Raw genomic sequence first — 25,245 nt, 5'->3', positions numbered from 1 at the left:
ATGATGTGGAGAGGCATATATTTTTTAACTTGTTTTGGTCCATGACATGATATGTATGTCCCTGATTTGTATAATATTGAATTTATTTTTAGGTGATCCAGCACGGCAGATGAGTACCTATGGTTCCGCTAAACAATAATGCAATTTAATTTTAGGCGTTCCAGTAGAAGAGGGATGTAAAATGTATTGTGCTTGGTACTTAATGTGTCTTTTTCATTTTACAGATTAGCTTGTCAGCGCTGTATCCTTCGAGCGCTGGACCCCTGGAGGATGCCACTGGATCAGAGGCCCCTGGCAAGCCCCCGGGACTGAAGATGGGGGTGAAAATAAAGTCTCCAGAGACCGTAAAGATGATGACCAGAAATGAGGGCTAGCTGTTTCTCATCATAATATTTCTGAGTGTATCTGGTGCCATGGTTGCAAATGCACAAGTTGTGATAGAGCCAGGATCATTATCTGGGATTGCAGTAGCAAAAGCACGAGGATTTATTTTGGGGAATAGAAGGTTGCTGTATCAGAACATGTACATTAGTCTAAATCCTAACTTCATCATTGAAAGGTTTTTGAATGAAACAGAGATTACGTCAGATCAGGTGAAGGAATGGGTGCAACTCTGCAAAGAGGAAGCTCGGAGGACAATCAGAGAGATCATAATGCAGTTAGAAAACACTTTTGTGAATTCATCCAGTATAAAGAAAAGGACAGGGAATGGCGGGTTTACTGGTGGCGTCCATTGTGATGACTATCATTGGCGCCATGGTGGGCATGACAATGTCCACAGCCAATGCTGTGTCTGTGGGTGCTTTGAGTGCTAAAGCGCAGGAATTAACTTGTGATTTGAAATCGCTGCAACAAACGTTACATGGAATAAGAGGTGGACAAAATGAGGCGATCAGATACGTGAATGAGACTATTTGATACTAAACAAACAAGCCAAAATTCGTGGAGCAAAGTACTAATGTAATTGTTAAACATGAAAAATTGCTACATGATATTTTAAATATAGTAAACCGAATTGAGAGGTTGATGGAGAAATATTTGCGGGAAATATTTGCGGGAAATTCAAATACCTTTGTATTTTGTGTAATCTGATATCATCCGTCAAATGATGGCATAGATCACACTAAGAGAGGTGGAAATGATACAGCAGAAGATTGCATTTGAAATGGGAAGTGTAATGCCATTATACATAAATATGGAGAGGATGGAGATAGGTTTTTCAATATGCATTCCCATAGTTAATTTAACAAACCAAGTAGGTGCATAATGTAGGTTTTTGGCAGGGTGAAAAATACATACAGATTAGAACCCCAGAGATTATAGCGTTTCAATCCTGGGAACCTGATATTTATCTGATTCCAAATTTGGATACGTGTGTGATGTTCAGGAAAGCCATTTATTCCAGATGCAGCAGATGCTATTTGTGGGTTGTAATCGGAACCTTGGGTATCTGCGGGTGTGAAGTGGTCATTGGTAATCCCGGGGTTGAAGAACTGGCACATTAAAAGCTAATCAACGATAAGCGGTTGTTGAGTATGTCCATGAAACATTATCGGGTTAATCTCCTTAAACCTTAACCATGGATCTTTTATTGTAAAACAGTTGAAGCATAGTGTGTTTTACATGTCGGTCCCCAAGGATACAGTGATATCAATAGGTAACTTGATTCTGTTTCATACTGATGGTGATTTATTGTAGGTGAAGGTAGAGAACATCAAGTTTATTCAGAACAATACATTTCCCATTGATCCAGATGTGGAGTTCTTGCTGAAGCATACACATGTACACACAATTAGAATGAATCTTAAGAAAGCTAAGATTACTGTGAGCAGTCAGGGTTTGGTAGAGGCAGAACAATTCAATTGGGGACATGTGTTGAAAGAGGATTGGTGATTTTGGCAGTTCCAATAATACTGATTGTGGGATGGGTGATTGTTTTCACCATTAAGATGAAGATGTCTTTCCTGGTTTTGATAACAATGGGGAGGGAAAAATGCAGCTGGGGACAACACATACATTTTTAAGCATTTGATATTATTTCCTCCTGCAGTAAGGGGACACCCCAAAGATGCCCTGGAGCTAGAAAAATGCCTTAAAAAGGATAATATAGTCATCCATAATTCTGGCCCAACTCTTATAAAGGGGAACACCCTTGATTGGATGGGGAGTGGTAACATTCTACTTGCAGAATTTACAACCACACCTTGTGTATGGTCTGATCATTTCTCAATGTTATGTCAACTACAACTTCCGCTGTCACTTAAAAAACAAACATGAACCCTTGTGTAAGGTTCAAAGAAGAAACTACTGGGCAAATACATTGCAGACTTATCAGATTGCATTAATGTCTTGATGAATACAATGAAGGATCCAGATGCTTCTGACACTCTTGTAGCCAGTTATAATGAAGACGTAATATCTATGTTAGATAGACTTGCCACTTGAAATCAAGAAATATCAGATATTCTCCTAACCACCAGAAATGGTTCTCTCCTGCATTAGTGCCATTTAAAGCCAGTAAGAGGCAGACAAAACATGCTTGGCTGAAAATTAAAACTTCCAGTACAAGGCAGCTTGGAAACTCAAGGAGTATAAGGAAAAGATCACTGAAGCGAAATGTACCTATTACAATGACCAGATAAATCAGGCAGGGAATCAAATAAAAGAACTCTTTAAACTCTTAAGATCTTGGTAAAAAAAACCTATAGTTCTCAATCATACTATTACACCTACAAAGGATGACTGTACATGTGTACAAAAAGCCTTTTCTGATAAACTCAAATGTGCCCATAATAAGATCAGGGAAGAGTTGATTAGGCAAGAATCACTCTCAGTAACTGCTAAACCTGGCGGCCTTCGAAAAAGTAAGGAAAGGGATAGCGTGATGACCAATGTGGGAGACCAGAGCCAGGGGGTATCTCCCATCTGGCTTTGTTTCTCTATGATGTACACTGTAGAACTTCATAACATACTTAAAGCTATGCACCCTACAAGGTGCCCAGGAGAACTCCTTCCATCAAAGATAATTTTGGAACACAAGGAAATCTTCGTGTCATTATCATGTAGATTTGTTAATTCTTCTTTTAAATTGTGTATTATCCCACAAGCAATAAAAGATGTGGCGGTAACTCCACTCTTAAAAATACTGGGATTATATCCTAATGATGCAGCAAACCTACGACCTATTAAAATTACTTTGTTCTTCCTGAAACTGGTTGACAAAGTAGCAACTATGCAACAACAATCTCATATATCAGCGGTTGGCATTTTGCATAAAAAACAGTCTGGCTTCCGATGCTTTCATGCCACTAGTGGAACTGGAAAAATTAGGACTCTTTTTCACTAATTACGCAGACGACTTTCAGCTGTCCCTGGAGATCAGTGGGAACTATGCAGTGACCAGGGAAAGTTAAACTATGTCTATCAGATCATAAAAAACTGGATGTGGAACAATTGGTTATGCTTAAATGCAGCTAAGACAGAGCTAATGATATATGGGTTACAACATGCTAGAGATAGCTTGGATCAGGCCTTTGATAGCTTTTTTGGTTGAGGGCAGTTGGATTGCAGTCACTTCTGAAGTCAAAACCCTCAGCACCCACATGGAGGCCAGCCTGAACGCTGTTGATCATGTGGAAGCAATTGTAAAGAGCACCAATTGTCACCTTAAAGTGCTAAGACAGATCACCCCCATGATCTCAAAAGATAACCAAGTCAAGTTAGCTAGGGAAGTGATACCCCAGCATTTGGACTACTGCAATGCCCTACTGGGTGTTGCTTATAAAGAAGATATTCAGACATTACAAAAGGTACAAAATACTGCAGTACGTATTGTGCACCAGATGAGTCGAAATGAACCAACATCCGCAGGCCGGGGGCAGCTGCATTGGCTACCTGTCTCTGCAAGGATTTTGTTTAAATTGTTGATAGTATGTCACAAATGTATCTTTGGATCTGCAGTTCAGTACCTTAAACAAAGAGTGACCATTTATCACCATAAAAGGGACCAGCGATCCACCATGGTTTGCTGCCTTAAAGTAGATTGTATAACAAGAGCTTGAGGAAACGGCTGTGCATTCCCAGTCCTGGAAGCACCGGCCTGGAAGGAGCTGCCGGAAGCACTCCGTAAGGAGGAGAAGAATCTGGTCTTTAGGAAACTGCTGAAGACCAGACTGTTCAAGTAAAATATTTCATGAGATGGGTCGGTCCGCCATTGCATCCTTTTGTGTGTGACAGCACCTGGAGGGATTTGGCGCTATAGAAATATATTAACATAACATAACAGTGATGACCAGTGGATCCCAGCAGTAGAAAAAAGGAGGCAGTATGTAGGGACACTGGGAGCAATGAAGTGCAGGGGTTCTTGTATAGGTAGTGGTAAAAGGCTTCAGTGGAAAATGCAATGGCCAGGGCACATCATACATTAAATGCACATATTCTGGCAGTAGGCACATTTTAAAATATAATAGTTCAGGGTAACATATCATCTGTGCACCTTGTTGCTAACTGCAAATAGCGTGTATTTAGGCCTCTGACACTTGATGATAAATGCAAATAGTGTGTATTCAGGCATCTGCTCCTTGTTGATAGCTGCAATAGCATTTATTTAGGCCTCTGCTCCTTGATGATAAATGCAAATACATGTATTTAGGCCCCTGCTCCTCAGTCAGACCTTGATGATAAATGCAAATAGCGTGTAGTTAGGCCTCTGTGCCTTGATGATAAATGCAAATAGCGTGTATTTAGGCATCTGCTCTCTTCCCCGGTCTCACCTGGATGTTCACTTCAATACAGCCTATACCTTGTAGATGTCCTCTCTACAACTATGGCACACTCTCATAACCTCGCCCACCACATCCAACAAAAAAATACATATGGTAACTACACTCCTCAACCCACTCAACTTTCCACCCACACACTTCTTACCTAACTCACCTCCATTTCCACCTCTTTGCACTACAATAGCTGTACCCTATTACACTGCAACATGCACAGTACCCACTCCACCCTCAAACAACCTGACAAACGCCACAGCAGCTCACCCAGCACCCCACAAAGAACAATCTAATACACAGGCTTCCATTCATCACCCTGAATCTCTCCTGTCTACCTTGACTCAGGCTGACCCACAGACGCTACCCATCTCTGCCACCAACATATCGCCTAACTCCTCACTTCCTAGCCCAGAGACGAAGCACCATGATGTGCCTCCTGCACAAAATAAAACCAACTGCGACACTTCAATTGCCACAAATGCCTAGGCTAAAACCTCTAGATGGTCAGCACCACACACTTCCATCCCAACATCCTGGGAAACCTCTCAATCAAGCCCCCAACATCCTCCACCTCGCACCTCACCAAACTCTGCTCAACACAAACCTCTCCTTCAGTTGCACCCTTATCAATGCCAGATCACTCCCTGCCCACACCCTTGACATACATGTCCTCATTATTAACCACAACCTAGACCTTATAATTAGTGAAAGCTGGCTACATGAAGCCTCTGTCCCAGCTTTAGCCCTTGCTATCCCACCTGGATACACAATATTCGGCAAGACCGCCCACATCTCAAAGGAGGAGGGATGGCAGTTATCACCAAAGACTCCATCACAATCAGAAAGGTAGACAGCGAGATAAGTAACCAAAGTGACCATCTACTTCTCAATCTTAGCACATCCCCCAATTGCACCATCACTTTCCACATTGTTTACCGTCCACCAGGACAAACCACTGATTTTCAAGCCTCACTACTTCACCTGTTATCCGACAACCTAAAGAGAACTACCAACGCCATTCTCCTAGTAGACCGCAACCTCTGCCTAAATGACCCCAATGACGCCTCAGCTAAATCCCTAGATAAAGCCCTGGCCACCCTGGGGTTCAAACAAGCCATCACTAATCCTACCCACTTTAAAGAAGGACACACCCTAGATTGGATAGCTCACCACAACTGTCACATCACCATCAATTCTAACTACCCCCTCCCGTGGGCAGACCAAATTATCATCCTTTTTGACCACATCACTACTAAGGACACCCCACAGCCAGTGTCCCCCACCCCGAGGCATTCACAAGAAGCTCCTGCCTGCTCACTAAAGAAAGATGTATTCCGCACTTACTGGTTCCTGCTCTTAAGCCCCCTTTCTCTAATAGCCCTGAGTCACTAGCACAAAAATGTAATGATATTATCACTCAAAGCTGTTAACGCCATTGCCCCTCTCACCTCTAGGAAAGCCAAACAGACCAAACTCTCAAATGCCTGGTACAACTCTGAACTCCTGATGCTACGCACCATAAAAGAGAAGCTCTCTCCAGATGGAAAGCCAAATCTAGTAACACCACGAATCAAGAATTTAATAAAATAGCCAAAGAATATAAGCTGGCCATCATCAAAGTGAAAGCTACCTCCTTCAACTCTAGAATAGCCAATGGTAAATCAGACTTTTTGCTATATTAAGGGAAGTTGAATCCCCCTCTACCACCCCACAATCCTTTGCTAAAAATGAAATTTGGTGCAATAGCATCCAATCGGCCATGCTGAACAAACTCCTCCAAAGCAAAATCCGAGCTCACCAACAATATCTCAAACACCACAACTCTAAACCTCAACCCCTCACTAACCCTAGAGCAAGGGAATACCCCCTCTTCTCCTTCCCGGACATCACGGAAAAGGAAATCATTGATCTTATGAACTCGATCAAACCATCCAACTGTAAAGGGGACATCTGCCTCACACAGCTTATCATGGTGTTGGTCAGCCACAAGGTTCCTGCATTTCCCCCACCCTGTACAACATTTTCACAAGGCCACTGTTCCTCAGCCTTGACGCCTTAGGTATCGCATGTACGAACTATGCGGATGACACACAGGTACTTATCCCACTCTCAGTGAACTACGAACACCAAAACCCTCAACTCAATGTACGCTACCATCCAAACTTGGATGGTGGATGGTGGATAAACTGGCTTTGCTGAATGGAGACAAAACAGAACTCCTCCTAATTAGATCCGCGGAAACCCTAAAGAAACTTGATGACAAATATAGCGCATTCATTATCGACAATGTTAAAATCCCTGTCTCACAAGATGTTAAAAAACTTGGGGTGTACTTGGACTCCAACCTCTCCATGACGAGACAGGTCAAGTAATTACGTCCGCACAGCCTACCATGCCAAACTACTCACTGCTACCAAACCTTCCACTCCAAAGAAAACTGCTTAACCAGAGCCATAACTGGCTCACGCTTGGACTACTGCAATGCCTTCTTAGCCAGCACCTCCTCAAAAAACATTGACAAACTCCAGGTGGTCCAGGTGGTCCAAAATAATGCACTTAGAGCAGCTATTGGCATCCCTAAAAGAGAGCACATAACGTCCATCGGGCAACAAGTCCACTGGCCCCCTATCAAAGAGAGGATAATCTTCAAAACCCTCTACATCATGCACAAATCATTCATGATACTTCCCTCCTATACCTATCCTAAAGAATCTCCAGACTGCACACTACCAAACCCACTAGAATACCCTACACCAACCGCATCACAGTACCAAAGGTCTCCAGGGCACGCACCGGAGGTGGCAGCTTTCCATTTATTGCGGCCTCCCACTGGAACACACTACCACCACACCTCAGAGGGATAACATAACACCTACAATTCTGATAAACAATCAAGACCCTGCTCTTCACCTGAACCTGCTATCTCAATATTCTCCTAATACCCATCTCCCACTTATTGCCTCCTGAATAAATCCTGTAATTACTGTAAATACCTGCATAACTCTTGTAATTATTGTGAATATTGTTACTGCTATTGTATTCACCCTAACGCTGCGCCTTCATGTAACCAGTAGCTCAACCATGTAACGAAAACTTTTTTCTCTGCACCAGCGCCTCGATGCCCCTGGGCTGCTAGTGTGCAACATAAATGTAAATCTGTCCGGCTTGCACTAAATATGCTCTAATCAACTAACAACCCCTTCCCAATAACTTGTAACCTGTCATTAACAAATAAGTGTAAAATGGGCTCAGATGAAATGAAAATGGGTGCTTTTCTGAATGGAGTTAAACATGCAAGCAGTTACTGGCTGTGTGACTTCATCCAGCATGGCACCAACTGTGAGGATTTCCCAGTTGAAAGGCCATTGTGTTTTCGCAGGAAGCAAAAGGAAGAGAGAGAATACATTTATAGTTTGGCAGGTGTTGGAAAAATACTGGGCTGAACGGATGGGATGACATGATCTAGCCAAAGGGGAAGGATTCTTTTTGAGTGGCAGTAGGAGGCTTTAAAAGTAAGAGAGAGAGGGGTTATGGGTTCAGACATGCTGTGCAGATGTTCAGAAACTTCCTGGCAGACGGGCTGGCTGACTTGCAAGGAGATGTGCAGAGATCCTGTGCTGGGAACCAGGCAGCTGGGTGTTGGAATGTGACTGAGACAGTGCTGGTGAGCTGCTGGGGTCACACAATTTCTTATTGGTGGCAAGCTCAGAAAGAGGGGTTTTCCAGATCTAGCAGCGCAGGAACCTTGCCAATTTATAAGGTGAATATGGGTAATAAGTGAGGTATGGATGCATGGAAGCATTTTTAATAGCTAGTCAGTGTTAACAGGCTGCTATCATTGCAGAATGCTCATTAGTGTTTGAAACGAACATGGTCTTGAAAGCTCATAAAAGAAAAGGTTTGCTCTGCTGTTGTTTTCTTTTCTCTTTTTCTCTCTCAAGTTGCATCTGCTGCCAAGTTAAGCTTGTGCCAAGGACATTGGTAAGATAAGGCTGGGAATCCTTTTGATGAATGCAAATTGTGTAATGAAACATTTCAATTCCTATGTTTCCCTTTTGCTTACCCGGCTTGCACCGCATGATGTATTTTATTTGAATAACTATGAATATCTTTGGCACATAAAAAAAACTGAATTTAAAATGATATTGTGTCATACTTATTTGCATGACTGTGCTCACTGGCACCGAGGATGTACATTCACAGGGACTAGTCCCATTTTACTGTTGGTGGTAATTCATTTTACCACAGGTGGTAAAATCTGAAGTGAACTTTTGGTTTTCATAGTAAGCGAGTTTAGAAGTGTGCGATGAATGGGTATCCAATGACTTGTGCGTACTGTCAAATGTTTTGATTTGGCTGCTAGAGCATAGCTCAGCATCGTAGATAAGGTGCTGAGAAAAAAAGTGACACTGTCAAATATAAGTTTAATAAGTCCAGTGGCTATTATTGTGAAGAGGACCCAGGAAAAGGACAGGTGATAGGGTATATTATGAGGGAAGCGTTACCACCATAAATAAGGAAACCAACAATGCATTACCCCAATAAAATATACCACACTTTACCACAATAATCAATGTCATAAGATTAGGTGTATCCTCTCTAGAAAATATACCCAATATACTCTTATTTGATGTAGCGCTACTCTCTCCCTGCTCGATTTTCTTCAATCCATGAAATGTACATAATATTGTCCTACCTTGCTTATCTTAATGGGGGCACTACATGGAGAATGTGGCACTCTATCTTTTTGTGGAAGTCTGCCTTGTATCCTGTCTCTCATGTGTAGGTCTTATTTCCTTACCTTTCATTTGCCAAGGATGTCCTTCTTCTTAAGCTGGAGGCCATGCATTCTTTCTCTAATTATATCCCTGTCAGTTTCCTGATTCTTGTTACTGTTGCCAGTCCATTCAGGTGACAGTCTGGTATGTGCCTGTCTTGTCCTCATCATGTAGAAAGGAGGTCCCCCTGTCATACGAATTTGTGTGGTTCTGTGGGCAGATATTCCTTTGAGAGGTTATTCCTCACAATTCAGCACACTGTGATATGCAGTTTGCGGTATTCCCTTGATGTGGCTGTTCATACTTTCAACTTGTCTTTTTCCTCTGGGATATTGGCTCCCCTGTGTTTTATGCGATTTCCCTATATGTATAATCTAATTTCTGCAGAAATTAATTCAACTCCATTGCTGGTCACTATTTACTCTGGGTTACCTTCCCTTGTGGATATTTTGTTAAAGAACATTATGTTTGTCTTGGTCATGATTTCCCTAACAAACTTCAATTCTATCAATTTTGAAATGTAGTTCTTCAGAACTATTGCATTTCTCTGTTCTTCTGGCATGTACTCAAGGCAATGCATGAAATGTACTGCCACCTCTGTTTCAGAGTCCATACATAGCTACCAGTACAGCTCTTGCACAATCTGCATTGTCTTGGTTGCCCCTGTGTGTCCTCCATGCCCTAGGTGAATAGGATTTATTGTGAGTGTATTAGGGGTATAATCACATCCCCTCACAGCCATCCTTTCTGTGTGCCATCCCTTTCCATACACTTCTGTAATCTATCATGGCTATCACACATTATTCTTTCAAATATGTGTCATCCTATGGTTCTTTATGGACAACCTCTATAAACAGTCCACCTAGCATTTCTGCCATACTGATATGCTCCACCTTAAAACAGTATTCCTACATTTCAGATGGTATCAGCACCAGCTTGGGGGCTATGTTCCCAGTATGTCTTGGTCCTATTAGGTTTACCAATGGTTTGTGGTCAGTCCAGAGTGTGACAACTTGACATCTGCTCTGCAGGAGTACAAGGATGAGTAGAGGCTAAAGCACCTCTTCAACCATCACACTTCTACAAGCCAAGAGCCAACAAAATCATGAACAGGTCTTTTGTGGTAATGTGAGCTGAGAAAAGGCAATAATCTCAAGAGGGTTGTGAATGTGGTTCAGCGTTTGAGTTTCTCATCTATTGGGAGTTTGCAGGACATTTTTTTCCCTTTCATTGTCTATCCTTTATTGACTCATACACTCAGTATTCTTATTGATGTTTCTTTGTCTTCTTCCGAAACACTGTTACTTTCCACCTCTACCTCTACTTCTTCACCATTGTGCCCCTGCACATTTTTGCAAAGTGATGTATTCTTTGACATTTGGGGCACTTCTTCCTAGTGTGGGGCAATCTCTGCTCTTAGCTATGTCGCTCTACATTGTATACCTGAAGTATTCTCTTATTGTTCTTTTTGTCCAGGATTCCTTTGCCTCTTGTTTTCTTGGTATTTCCACCCCTCTTTTAGTTCTTCTCTCCTTGCTGGTTTTCACCTTACTACATTTACTTTTGTTGTTTCTTTCTCAATACTCTTCCTCTGCTGCCCCATGATTTTCTAGTGCACGTTCTTCTACAATCTGTGCTGTCACAGCTTTTCTTCCAAAGTGGGATACTTACATTGTATCATTTTTGCTTGCATTCTGGAGCTCCGGTAGCACACTATCAGCAAGCCTCTGAATAAAGTGTCTAGGGATCTCCCAAATAAGCAGTTTATCAGTAGATCTTGCTGCACTGTGATATAGTCATCTATTGGTTCATTATGTCTTTATTTCCTCTAATAGTAATCCAATGTATGTCTACATGTGTTGCCTTTTCTGTTGCAATTAGTCTTTTCAAGGCTTCTTCACCTTGTCTCTCTATGTCCAAACCATCACTCCATTTTTTGAAATAGCAATGTCTGGATTTTCCTCTTCCCCTCTATTCTCTTTTAAATCTATGACATTTGTATATGTAATTGAGTAATTTGGATTCATTTTGGACAATGGCCATGACCAGTATTCGGGATTGGGTTCACGTTCCGAGAACTGAATACTAGTTTAAGAATAAATTATTATTATTTGTATGATTATTAATGATATGTATGGTGCGCTCAGGCACAAAGAATTTTCCCCAGAGCGCAAGAGGGAAACCAGTGAGAGACATCTGGAAGGATGAAGAAGGATGCTAAATTAAAAGGCAGTGGTGAAGAGGGAGGTTTTTTAACTATTTCACACTGAGTATTAGATTAATTTCTAAGATGTGAGGGGAGACTGTTTAATAGAATGCGGAAAGGATTTGGGATCCAATGCACCTGGAAACACGTGTGTACAGGCACCATACAGGCATCCAATAAATACATAAAATGGAGTTGCTTCAAGGCAACAGATATGTGTTTATGGGGACCAAGGTGGAAAATGCATGTGGCTGAACTATTTTTTTGTGTATATCTGTTTTAATAATCCATCCATTATATACAAGCATATCCATATAACAAGAGATGTGTTGTATGTAAAATCTGACCAACAAGGAATGATAAAACTATATTACAAAGATGTCCTTGACAGGGAAATAGGCAGTCAGAAATCATATATATTTTCATGGCCTTATGCTGAGTAGCGATGGCATTTTACCCTTTTGATTTAATCCAGCCCCTTCAACAATCTTTTGGTTGCCCAGCACTCTGAACTGAATTCTAAAATACTAAGCCTCTCATTCTGAGCGAGGGGTACCTGGTAACTGATTAAAATGTCTGTGTGCTGATAGTCCTGCTTCTGACCTATTATGATGAGGAGTGCAATTATTCCGCACACAGTAAAGGAGAAATGTGTATTTATGGTGTTCCCACTCCATGCAGGAGTCTTTAAGCTGACATTTGGGGATCAATGTTCACATTCATGTGAAACAGTGTGATGAAATGACTCCTGTGCAGGGTTGAGTAGTGGCTAAACGCCTACTTATCCCCAGACTCGATAAACCAATGGTGATCACAATTAGAAAGGTAAAACAGGCACAACCAAGAGATATACCTTCTTCACCTTTTGGGGAAACATGGGCCAAGGAATGCTGCACTTTCGGAAGGTTTGTGAATGTGAGCTTGCAGCAATCCAAACACCAATAGTACAACAGTTTCCAAAACAAAGGAATGTTCAGTTAAGGTCTATACAAATATATATACGTTAATTACACAAATCAATTGTACATTTCTATCAAAAACACTATCACAATCCACCCTGTAATGGAAGACAGAGAAACACAGAATGGAATGATGCAAGCACTCCGGATACTAGCATTGGAGAAAAACAGGCAAGAAATCAACAACTATTTCAAAAAGGAAATGTCATGTATGACAAGGTGCAAAAGGGACTTAACCAGTCTCTAAGGCCTCAAAAAGGTGTACCAGGGTGACAGAGTGCCTTAGGTTTAGGCAGTTTGAAGGTGTTGAACCAGGCTTCGAGGTGCTGAAGGTGACGGTTAAATCAGGTTCTTTTGCGATGAGTGATATTGGTCTAGGAGTTGAGATTTCAAATACCTTTTTGAAGTGGATGCGTGGTCTACTTCTAAGGCAGCAGTCGAGTAATGCAGATGGAATGGCTTACCTTTATTGGTTCGAAGGTCAAGACAGTTCGGGACAATGATAACCGCTGGTTCAGATTAACATTTAGTGTTCTGTTCAAAGCGGTAACCCTCATGGTCTGATACAATGTTTCAGCAGCGATGGTTCGAAGTCTTGTGGAGCAGTGAGCCGGTTGTTCCAGATGAACAAGTGACATCCTTTACCTGTACCTGCAGAGACAAGCTGATTTGAGGGGCAGCAGCATTGACTCAAAGTAGAGAGGGTGCCAAAGAAGCCCTGACAAGTCTTGTTTCTTTAACCATGAAAAATAGGCATCCTCGCTTTTTCTGGCCTTCAGGAATCCTCTGCTTTGGAGCTATAATTCTTCAAGTCAGTGTCTGAGGGCTTTTAAAAGAATAATACTCCAAAAAGGGGTTGAATTAATTATTTCTTACATTATAGATGGTGGAAGGCCCCACAGGATTAGAGGTAACCAAGCCTTCTTTAAGGGGGTCACTCCCTGTCCTTTTGACAAGTGGTCTTTGCTTGGTTATAGCATGTTCTAAAAGAAGTGTAGGGAACAGGAAGGAAGGAGAGACAAGAAAGATATAGGACTTATTTCCAAGTGAGTGTTGAACTCCCTTTGACCCTTCTCATGGTAGCTGGTACTTTACACAAATAAAGCCATATCTGATGTGTATCATATATATCTAATCTTGTCTGATCAGCATCCAGCACAACAATAGCCATTGGGAGCTTCCTCACTTTTGATCCTTTGTGAGATCTGGTAACACATCTCCCCAGCAGGACACCCTACCAGCAGGAGCTGTCATGGGAAACAGGTATCAAAGGGCACACCCTACACAAAACAACTAGCCTCACACCAGGATGTTGCTTACACAAAAGGACTAGCCTCATAGCAGGGTGTTGCATACCAAAGGGCCTTTGATGCTGTTGGTCTGAGAAGGGGTGGAGTTAGACTAGTCAGGAGGAGGTCAGCACAATTGAGGAAGTGCTCCATCATTTTGTTTCTCTCTGTACCTCTTCTTCCTTCCTGTCTTTGTCATGACTTTGCCACAAAGCATGCTGGCTTTGATGAAAGTAGGCAAATACCACTTCTCTCAAGGACAGGGATTTTACCCCTAAACACAGGTTTGATTTTTTCCAATTACTTGTGGACTTTCTCCTATAAAAGAGGGGGTATCCCACTCCTTTGATTCATCTCTGACATCAACACTTCAAGAAGAATTTGTTTGGACCCTGTTGGAAATGCAGTCCTTTCCAAAATCCTCCACTTGTGAGCTGAAGACTGGTGTTGCAAGGCAGATGCAACTTCTGCTCCCCAACCATCCCCAGGGCACATTGGGGTGACCCGGTGCTGGAGCTACACTGGTAGCCAGGACCTCACTTTAGGTGAAAGACTCCTGCAGGTTTTTGCAGTCTTTTAGGATCAGTGGAGCTTGATGACCACTCTACTATCCAGAGTATTTCTCATGCACTCACCTGAGGCCATGGACTCTCAGTGTAACGCTTGCCTTAGACTCTGCAGGAACATCTGAACCCTCCACTGACTGTTCCACACTACTCACCGGCCCAATCCTGTGTAGTGTGATTATGAACCACCCCCGGAATGAGGGTGAAAGGAGTGGAAATGATGAGTGTTGCAACCCCAGTAATGGACCAACCTCTTCTGGCGGGATATGTTAGTACCTAGGATTAAAACATATGTGTCACTTGTGGTTCCCTTTTACTCACTGTTTCTGTTACTGGGCTCACCTGTTGAATAATGCATGTTAAGCAAGATTCCTGGACACATCCATTGCGAGTTACCTCACTAGCGCTGCTCAGACCGGCTGTAGCTCACCGGATGTGGTTGCTTCCAAGACTTTATATATTAGTCTCTAGTCTCTTCTTTCATGCCTCAACTTCTGAGGGAGGGTTTATCATATATATCTAAACATTGAGTGCCGAGGCCAGCTGTAGACAGGCGTGAGTATTCTGCCTAGACTCATTCTCTCTTCCGCAATCAGCACATCAACATCCAGTGGGAGCTTCCTTGCTTTTGATCCTTTATGAGATCTGGTAACACATCTCCCCAGCAGGACAACCTACCAGCAGAAGCTTTCCTGGTAAAACAGGCATCAAAGGTCACACTGTACATTAGCAGCTGGTTCCCAGGTACGGTCCAGTACCTATACCCCTTCCAGTCTATTAAGTAATACAAGGGACGTCATAGTTGCGTATAGTTGAGGATGTCCTGTACCTCATATTCAGGCTCACTATCTACTAGTACTGGAGGTAGGGGTGTTGTGCTACTACGTGCACCTGGTGGAAATGGTTTGAGCAATGAGATGTGAAATACAGGGTTTATGCGCAAGGACAGGGTAACTTCATGGCCACAGGATGTATTACTGCAGAGATTGGACAGGGGCCAATAAACCTAGGGTGGAATTTCCTAGAACCTCATTACTGGATATGTCTGTCTAACCATACTCTGAAACTCAGCACATGACAAATCCCACCAATGGGAAGGGGGAGCCACTGACACGGCAGCTTCCAGAGATAGGGCTACATCAATTGGATAGGATTTTGTGGGGTCCTTGCTTCTCATCAGATGGAACCTATCATGTTATCACGATGGTATTGGCCATTCAGTCCTTCCCTCAAATCGCAGCAGTGTGGTTCATGAAGCCATGATGACAAAAGACCTGGAAGAGAGCATGGTCAAAAAAGGAGCAATGAGATGCAAGAATCGCATTGTTGCAATAGTCTTACCATTCCGGACCACTCTGCCCAGAGAAAGCCTTGCTTATGGGTATTTCTGTTTTTTTTATTTATAGGTACTTTGTTTTAGTTGTGCTACAGTCCCAGTCGTTTCTGACTATTCTGCCATTCTAAGGGAAGTATGTTATTTATTTGTGACTCCATGCAGCTTTGAGACCTTGCAGAGAGATAGAAAAAGCTGTTTCCTTTTTTACCACTGTTATTCCATCAGTTTTACTGTTTCTCATCTGCCTACCCCCCCACCACCGCCTACACAGCTCCTGTGTTCTCAGGCAAGCATTGAGAAGAGGTGTTTACTGTTGCACTTCAAACTGGGGATAAGGGACCAACTGCATTGTACCTCAGCTGGTGGCATGACTTTCCTGCAGGTCTGGAGTGCAAAACCTTCAATTGTTCCAGAGAGACTTTCAGCCATGTGCAAATGCAATCACTGCCACAGCCTTCCCCATGTTTGGGAGATTGAGAACAGCGACCTATCTTGTCTCTAAATTCCTGGACTAGGGCTCATAGCCACCTGCGTGCCAGATCAGCCTGGATTACTGTGTTTTTACTGTCAAACCACTTTAAGTAGTGTTTCAAGAACTGTTTGGCACATTTGAAACACCAGCAACCTCTTCTGATATTTAAACCACTGGCAAAGCACTAAAATTAAACAATACATTTTTAAGTATGCCTCCCACAGAGCTTCATTGTGCTACAACTCATTGTGAGTAGTACTTAATCTAAAAATATCAACACATCAACTACAAACATGTACAGTTCCGAAGATGTGTTTAGTCACATTCATATTTTTTCATCAGCTACTTTTCATTAGGTGAAATCCATGTGCATCTGAGCCATAAGGCCCAGAATTCTTGACTAAAATACCTCCATTCTCAGACCTGAAATATGAAGGAGGACTGTGAAGAAACACTAATGCCTGGATTACTTAACATTAATGTACATTACTCTGAGTCCTACTTTGCCTTCGACCAGTCCTGAGATATGAAATAGGATGTTTTTAAGTCTTGGTCACATCCTACTTTCTGAGAGGACTGGCTGCACCATTTGAGCTCCCTGTCTGCAAACCAAAGCTCTGTGTGCCCACAGAACCCAGTGTGCAAGTCTATAAGCCAAATGGAGCACTGTGTCTGGTGCCCAGAGGGTTGTGTGACATACTGCCTTCCTTATTCAGTCTCCTCTGGTCATCTTCAGCCAAGGGCATCTGTAGCCAAGGGCCAAAAGAAGCAAAGGGCAACAACCTGTTTGATCATGTTAGGGTTGGAAGGGGCTAGGGTCAGAACCCCTGCTCAAGCCATTATTTTACTGAGGTCACCTTTTAGCTGTGTTCTACTTTCACGCATAGGGATCCTTCCATCTATTGACTATCTATTCACTGCAGAGTTTTGTTACCACAAAGGACAAGAACATTTTAGGTTTTTGCCTGGTAACTGACTTTTGGTCTCCGATAGCCCCATTCAAGCCCAACTCAGAACGTATACCTTCTCAGCCAATCATCCACCTCATCCCATTTTGATAACCCACCTACACCTTTTCTCTCTCTCGTGCTGCACCCATTCTTCAGGGTCTTCATGGGCCTATTTCTTCTATCCTCAGTCATGCACCTTGGCTTGCATCCATTCCTTCTTCAGTCGAACTTCTATCTCACTGTCTGGCCTCGCCATATCCCTCCTTCCCCTCTGAACCCATCACACAGGACTAACACATTCTACCAGGAACTCCAATCTCATCTATTGCCCTTTGCTAACGCACAGCACATGTTCCTCTTTTACACCAACTATCACACTTTACATGGCCTCTAGAATGCACAATCAATCTGCAACAAGTCTTCGCACATCACTAACCAACTCGACACTTAAGTAGTCTTATTTTTCACTTTGTGCTATTACAGAAACCTGGATCCCCCTGCATGACTCTGCTGCCCTATCAGCTCTCTACACCAACTGAGTTACCTTCTCCCATTCTTCTTTGACCTGTTGGGAAGGGTTGTGGTGTGCAGTTCCTTATCGATAAGGCCCTCAACATTACCCTACTACACCTGTCTGACATTACCTCAGCAGACATGACTACTGCTCAAGCCTTTTCCTTGGCCTTCCTCTCTTCTCCTTCATCCCTCTAGACAAAGTTCTCTGTCTCCCTTATTCACCATTTAAATCCACTGTCCCTCACAATCAAAGCCAGCCTAACTAGAGATCTCTTCAAAGCTTGGCTAAAACTTCACTTAGTTGCTAAAGAGGGAGCTCCCTCTGTTCACTTTCCCACCCTCCTTACCTGACCCCACCACTGTGATGAATTGCCATCTGGAAAGGGTGTGGAATCCTTGGCTTCTTTGAGTTGTATTAAATAATATAATGATATGGGTAGTGCTATCTCTGAAAGTGTAATCTGCTGATCGGATTCCTCTTTCATAAACTCCATACCAAAAGCACAGTGTGTATTTGTGTCCTGGTGCATCAATGCCCGATTTGCAGTGCCTGCTCTACCAGTGACATAGAGCAGGTTCATAGGTCACAGCAGCCCATTTGACAGCTGCAGTAACAGCCAAGTCTCTGCAGAGCAGGGGCTGTATTTGAAATGTGAACCTCTGTACCAAATGTATGATGGTGGCGGGATGAATAAAATAATAAATATCTGCCTCGTTTAAATCATGGTGCATGGAACTACTTATGATCATTGCATCCACATCCAATTTGATATCACACATGTGCCAGATCCTGTAAGCTAAGCTCAGCTGTGGAAGGTCATGTGTATTCATTGCAGAAAAGGTTCCCCCTGCCCACTGGCCGGACTATAGCCTTAGGGGGTTGTCTCTCTTTGCTCCTTTGTAGGGGTTGTTAACACCTTTTCACTAGGGACAGCCACTCCAAATGGCGCACCCATACACAATAGGGTTAGGCATCAAACAGGATGCTGTATTTCTAAAGCCCTTTGATTCTATTGAGAAGGGAAGAGAGTGGGTTTGAGTAGCAAGGGAGACATCTATACAGTGTTTCTCTCTGCCTCTCTCTCTTTCCTGTCCACTCTACTTCCTGTAGCAAAAAGCACTTTGGGTGCGATGTTAGAAGGGCAACATCCACTCATTTCAAGAGCAGGGATTGGACCACTAAGGCAGGCTAGTTTTTGTCCACTCACCTGTTTTACCTTTAAAAGAAGGGGGACTCTCACCACTTTTTTAATCATCCTTTGGACTTCCATCCTGAAAGAAGAGTTTGCTGGGAGAGCATTCCTTTGCAGAGACCTCCAGTTGTGAGGCGAGGGCAGGTATTCCAAGGCAGGGACAAGCTTTGTCCCCTAACCATCCCCAAGGACCGTTTAGGGTGACATCTGCTGCTGGACCAATACTGCATCTCTGCCAGCCACTCTGTTGCCCTGAACCTCACTGTGTTGCAGGACGCCTGAAGCTGTGTACCAGCCTTCCCATATTTGGGAGCCTGAAACAGGACTAACTGTGGCCCTTGAGATCCTGGAATGGGACTCACAGCACATAGAAGAAAGCACAGTTGAGATCCCAACTGCGATCCGTAGTTCAAGCCCGTTTGACACTGAGCAAACTATCAGAACCCTTTGATGCTACCTTTAGTGTTAATTGTTCTTCGAACCGCTGTTTGCCTGTTTGACCAATAAAGTACTGCTGCCTTGCATTGCTCGAGTCCCCGTCTGAACCACCAGCATCTTCATTGCAGCTCCAGTAAGTCAATTGACCCAACCGTGGTGTCTCCTGAACTGAGACCTGCAAGCCACCACATATAATCGGCTCGCCTGAAAATCCCAGTGCCAGCTTGACTGCCAAACTGAACCTGGTGTCCGCCAGATCCGCACAGCTTGAGTAGAAAATGTGTAGACTGCAGCTACCTTCCATTCAACCCCAACCGGCCGCGAGCTTGCCACTGGACCATTGCATCTGCTGCATTCTCGAAAATAAGAGAAACCCTGTTTGACGCTGTCGAACCTCCCAAGACATTTTCAAAGAATGATTAACTAATATCCACCCCTGTGGCCCTTATTTCGGTCTTAGAGACTGGATGGGTCATTTTAATCCCTTGTGTAATCCCTAGAAGATATCCTTTGAACATTGTGGTGTTTTATTGTCTTTTCTCCCTGTCTCATTACCCAGAGTTCTGCATCTATTCTATCTTTGCATATTCTGTGTTGCTTCTACAGCAGTGGGTGTTCACAGGGTTTGCCTTGATATCTATGATTGTACATAATGTGTGTAACTAAAGTATATATTTTTAAAGGACCTCGATTTGACATTCCTTTATTTTGGACTGTTATATTTCACTGTTTGGGTTAATGCTGAACCACATTCACAGCCCTCTTGAGAGTATAGCCTTGCCTCAGCCCACGTTATCACAAAAGGCGAAGGAGGTATATCTCTTAACTGTGCCTGTTCACCTTTATGATTGTGTTAGCGCTTGGTTTGTAGAAGTGTGAGGACTGACTAGGCGTATTAGACTTTACTCATGGTTGTACTCCTGCAGGGCAGAAGTCAATTTGTCAGAACCACTCTGTCCAGTGACAATAATGTAATTCTGAATGTTAATGTAGTACTCCTCTATAGTTTGAAGCGCTTGCCCCTTTGGAAAATGCTACCTTTGTAAATCACCTGCTTCCTTATATATGTTTTTTTTTTCCTCTTTGTTTTGTCCCTGGTATATGTCCCACTTTTTTACATCCTTATAAACTGGCTCACTACTTTTTCTCATCTTTCTGTTAGCGGGCACCATTTACGAGTATGCCTTTGCCATCTGTAAATAAGTTATTTTAAGTCATTTCAAAGCGACATTGACACCTTTTTTCTTCAACTGAATACGATTACAAGTAAGAGCGATGAAGGAGTAATGTCCAGATTAGTTGTAATCCTCATTTGTCTGAGAGCCCCATAATATGTGCTCTATGTCTGTGCAGGGTGCAGTAGTGGGGTGAGGGATGCACTGCGCTCTGATAGATTTTTGATGGCAGGTTTTACCATTGCACTTACAGCTGGAGTGCACAGGCAAGCATGTGCAATCACAGAACACTGCACTAGTGTTGGACTGGGACAAGAAATAGGCCCTGACACCCAAAAAGAAATGGCTCACCCCCCACCTGAAAAAGTGTGGCCCACCCCTTGCCTCAAAAAAAGTGGCCCTCAAACCATCATCTGTGAATCGTGTCAATTTACAGCTTTACAGAAAATGCTACTTTTGGAGGGTTCATGTGTCTGTTGCATGTTATGCTTCGTGTAAACGCTTGAGAAAGTGATAACATTCCTTTTGTTCTTTTTTTTAAAACATCATCACATAGCTAAATACTTATTTTGCAGAACCAGACTCAAGGCATGTCTACTCGCTGCCACCAGTAATGAAAGTAGAGTTGCATTTAATAACCAGTGCAGCCAAATTATGACACCGGAAAGTACCTTGCCAGTTGCATTTCTGCTCAAATATTACATTACATCACAACTCATAAAATAACATAACTTTGCATATAGTTCTGTGACAGGTCCACAGCTCAGAGGCGCAGGAGTGGCATGAACCAACCGCCCCCATTGCGGTTTTGGGACATGCTGCAAGTTGATGTTTACAGGATTCCGCAACCCCAGCAAGGAGGGTTAGGGTGACGATGGATGGATAGGAAAGGGAAAGTAGGGAAAACAGAATGAGGTTTACGGAGAGGTTATGGATAGGTTCGGGATGTTAGGGTCATTTTGACCACTGCACACACTTCCAGCAAGCTGTTATACAGCACTCATACAAACATGTCTCCCTGCTTCTGACTCTACACACACATACAATATCACTATCACAGTATACAAAGGCACTGCAACATAATATACACACATGAGGAAGTGCAGCACTTATCTTAGGTTAGTTGTCGCCCAGAGTGCCCCTTCTTATCTCCTGCAATTTTGTTGTGCCACTGGCAGGATGTGTCATAGCAGCTGGTCAAATGCTGCAAGAGAGAGAGTGTTACAATTAGTGCACATATCAAACACTGCCACATGTGGGCTGCTGTTCACATGCATGTACACATGCAGGAGATTTAGCGAGACCACACATAGCTACTAACCATGCACAGTAGGGGCTGTATGTGGCTCTGGTAAGTGGCAACGTGTTAGTTAGGACATGCAGGAGTAAGCAGTTAGTAACGCCTTAGGGTTCAAGAACTGAACGGACAGACAGGCGAGCGCCATCAATGGCTCAGCTTTTAAAGTGTTAATACCCCTGTACCTTCCCTGCCCAAATCCATTTACCCCCCCCCCCCATTTAGCAGACAATGGCTTTAAACATTGCTCACTGTTTTTCTTTTAGTTTTGAGAGGGTTTGGCTATTGGGTACCGCTTTCGCTTTAAGCCCAAACTATTGCATTAGAGTACAGATAGGGAGAATGGTAAAAGAGGAGGGATACAAAGCGTGTAGGTGTTGTTTGGTTTTTTGCCCATCCATTGACTGCCCATGTCCATGCTAATTCCCATGGCCATATCTACCCAGTTCCTGCTCCTCCCATCCAAAACACTTCTTCATGGGAATTCTTCGAGCTTGCTTTAATCAAGCCTTACCATCAAACTTTGCAGTATTTTCTCAAAGCAGCCTTCCAGAGTTAATTGGAGCTTTAAACCAACTAATGGTGTAATAAACAATTTCTTAGACAGGTCTGCCATCAGCCCCTATGTGTGTCCTTCACTGAAGTCCTGTTAAAACAGGCATTGGGAAAGCCAACAGTTTTGGTTTATGCATAAGTATTAGGCATTTGCCAGGCACACTGCTATTATATGCCCATGCCATGTCGCACCATTTTGACGCTACCATGACATATTAGGCACAGCGGTGAGTTTCAAGAAGTGTGGTTACTTAAATAACAAATGTCCCAAGACCCTGTTTGGGCGGTTTTGCCATACCAGCAGTTCTTAAGCCTACAGGCCTGAGGGAAAGGGAATTTGAAATAAAGTTGCCTTTTTTTATCCAGTTACCCAGGCAACCTTAATCTGCATCTCTGTTAAAATGGAGAGCCGTGGGGTAGCCATTCAGTAGACATTATTTGCACATACACCCATTGTGCAAAATATGAAAGCAGAAGAAAATGCAAGGTCGCCCACTTCTAACGGGATATTAATCACAGTGAACCACAAATGAAAACAACAGAACTGCTATGGTCAATAGTGCCAACACATGTATTCTCCACAGAAATGCACACATTTTGGTCCGTATCCACAAAGCCCAGTCACGAAACACACCGTTTTCTGGCCTCCAAATTTAATTGTTTATGAACTCAGTTTATTATTCATCCAATTAAGTCTTTCTGATGGACACACGCTGTGTGTACACTGAGCTGCCACTGGGACTAAGGCCCTTTCATAGAGATTGTCACTACGAGGGGAGTTGCAAATGGCCACCCGAGCCCCATAACTCATTCTGCAACATGCTGTAAATTAAAGTGTCTTTCATATGAGTGGGCTGACCAGATATTATTATATCCTTTATTTCCTCGCACTTTCCCATTGCATTTCCCAAAAAGGTTGTTGTAACTGTACTGGTATTTAGCCGGTTGCAATTACGGTTGTACCCTTGTTCATTCTACTGGATATAAACAACCCTAGGCTCACACATGGTTTCTACTGGCTCCAGTTGTGGCATATGGGATTTTGAGCCTTGAGTTGTTTATTTCCAGTAGAATGAACACGAGTAAGCGAGTAAACACAAATGCACACTGAAGCCAGTGTCTTAAGGTTTAAGTAAAGCTTGCTTCTTACCTGCCTCTAATCCAGACGTGCAGTGTCTATCCTGCCACAGAAAGTGGAATTGTTTGAAAGAGAAGCTCAGTACGTTCCTCCTTCACTTGAGGTAACCCAGACTCAGCAGCTCGCATGTCACCCAGCCTTAGGATGGTGCTACAGAAAACAATGCAAAGCCGTCGGTACCACCGAACTCATGAATTGCAGTAGGCCAGCACAGAGCATGTTTCAAGTGATCTTTTGCAAGTGATCAGCATTGTCACTAAAATTAACACCGCTAGAACTGACTGCAAAGTCTTGATCAAAATCAAGCACTGAGATCTACTCTCCCTCGTCTGAGTACTTCTTGAAATTTGAGGAACAGTGACGAAAGGCAACGCACTGCAAATACGGTCATATTGTGAATGCACATTCCCCTTTGCATTTTGTGGACGTTTACAGTTGCAATAAAGGAAGATATATTTGTGTTTGAATGGACGATTTCACGGTTGAATGACATGAATCATAGAACAGGGGCACATAAACTAAAATGCTGTTCGGTTTTGCTTGCACTTATTTGCAGAATGTCTTCTGTAACTGGAGTCCTGTGAAATCACTTGATGTTCACCCCACCACAAGCAGAAAGGCGTCACCGCCATAGGTAGGCGTGACTGCATTTGTGTTTAGTAATGTATTCTAGGCACACGCAGGCTTCAGATGATGTATGGGCAATATTTGTTGGCATCGGCACACCGGGGGCCTAACTACGGGTCCCCGTGGGACTCCATATGTGTGGAGATGAGCATTTGATTTTGAACGAACCTCCTTCTGACAACCTGACAGATAAGAATCGGTCCCCTGAATTCCCTGCAAACCTTGCATGGCTAGTACTGAAAATAACGCGTCATGGAATACCACATCTGTTAAATGTCTCTTCTAAACCGGAGAACATTGCCTTCTGTGTATCCCCCCCGCTGTCTATGTTTTAAGCTTTGTCAAATGCTAACTGAGATAAATGCATTGATTCCCAGTGTTGAACACCAGAGAGTGCAGCATGTTTTGTAATTTACATTAAATATATTAATGATGCAGCAACATCACATTTCATTAAGGGCTTCCTGTGGACGGTAATTAGCTTTAGAAATTGATATAAAAAAAATTTAAAAAACTAATATTTTGGGTCGTTTAGCAAGTGTGTTAAATGATGTCAAAACACAGATTTTGTCATTTCTAATTTCGGGAAATGTATTTGATGACTACCCTCCCAAACCAGTATTTTATAATGTTTGGGGCTCCAAGTCTAAGTAGCAAATTAAAATCTTCAAAAGGAGGAGGAACTGTTATTTTCACAGTCACTTATGCACACTTTTGAAATACTAGTGCAATATAACTAGGATATTTTTAAAAAGAAACCTGGGGGAATGCTATTGGAAAACGTTCCCTATTATTTCCTGATCATGTTTACAGTTCTACTTATTATCTTTTGGGCGATCGAAATGGGACAAATCGTAACACAACAAGCCTCGTTTTCCAAGAATGTCACTAGAACAAAAGTTAGTACCATACGCGATAATTTGTAAGGGTAATTGCTTAATACATGTATACTACACCCACACCTCAGGATTCTAC

Source organism: Ambystoma mexicanum, chromosome 2q, assembly GCF_040938575.1.
Source record: "Ambystoma mexicanum isolate Mex_15411 chromosome 2q, UKY_AmexF1_1, whole genome shotgun sequence".
Taxonomy (NCBI): Eukaryota; Metazoa; Chordata; class Amphibia; order Caudata; family Ambystomatidae; genus Ambystoma; species Ambystoma mexicanum.
Note: the sequence above shows the minus strand (reverse complement) of the source record.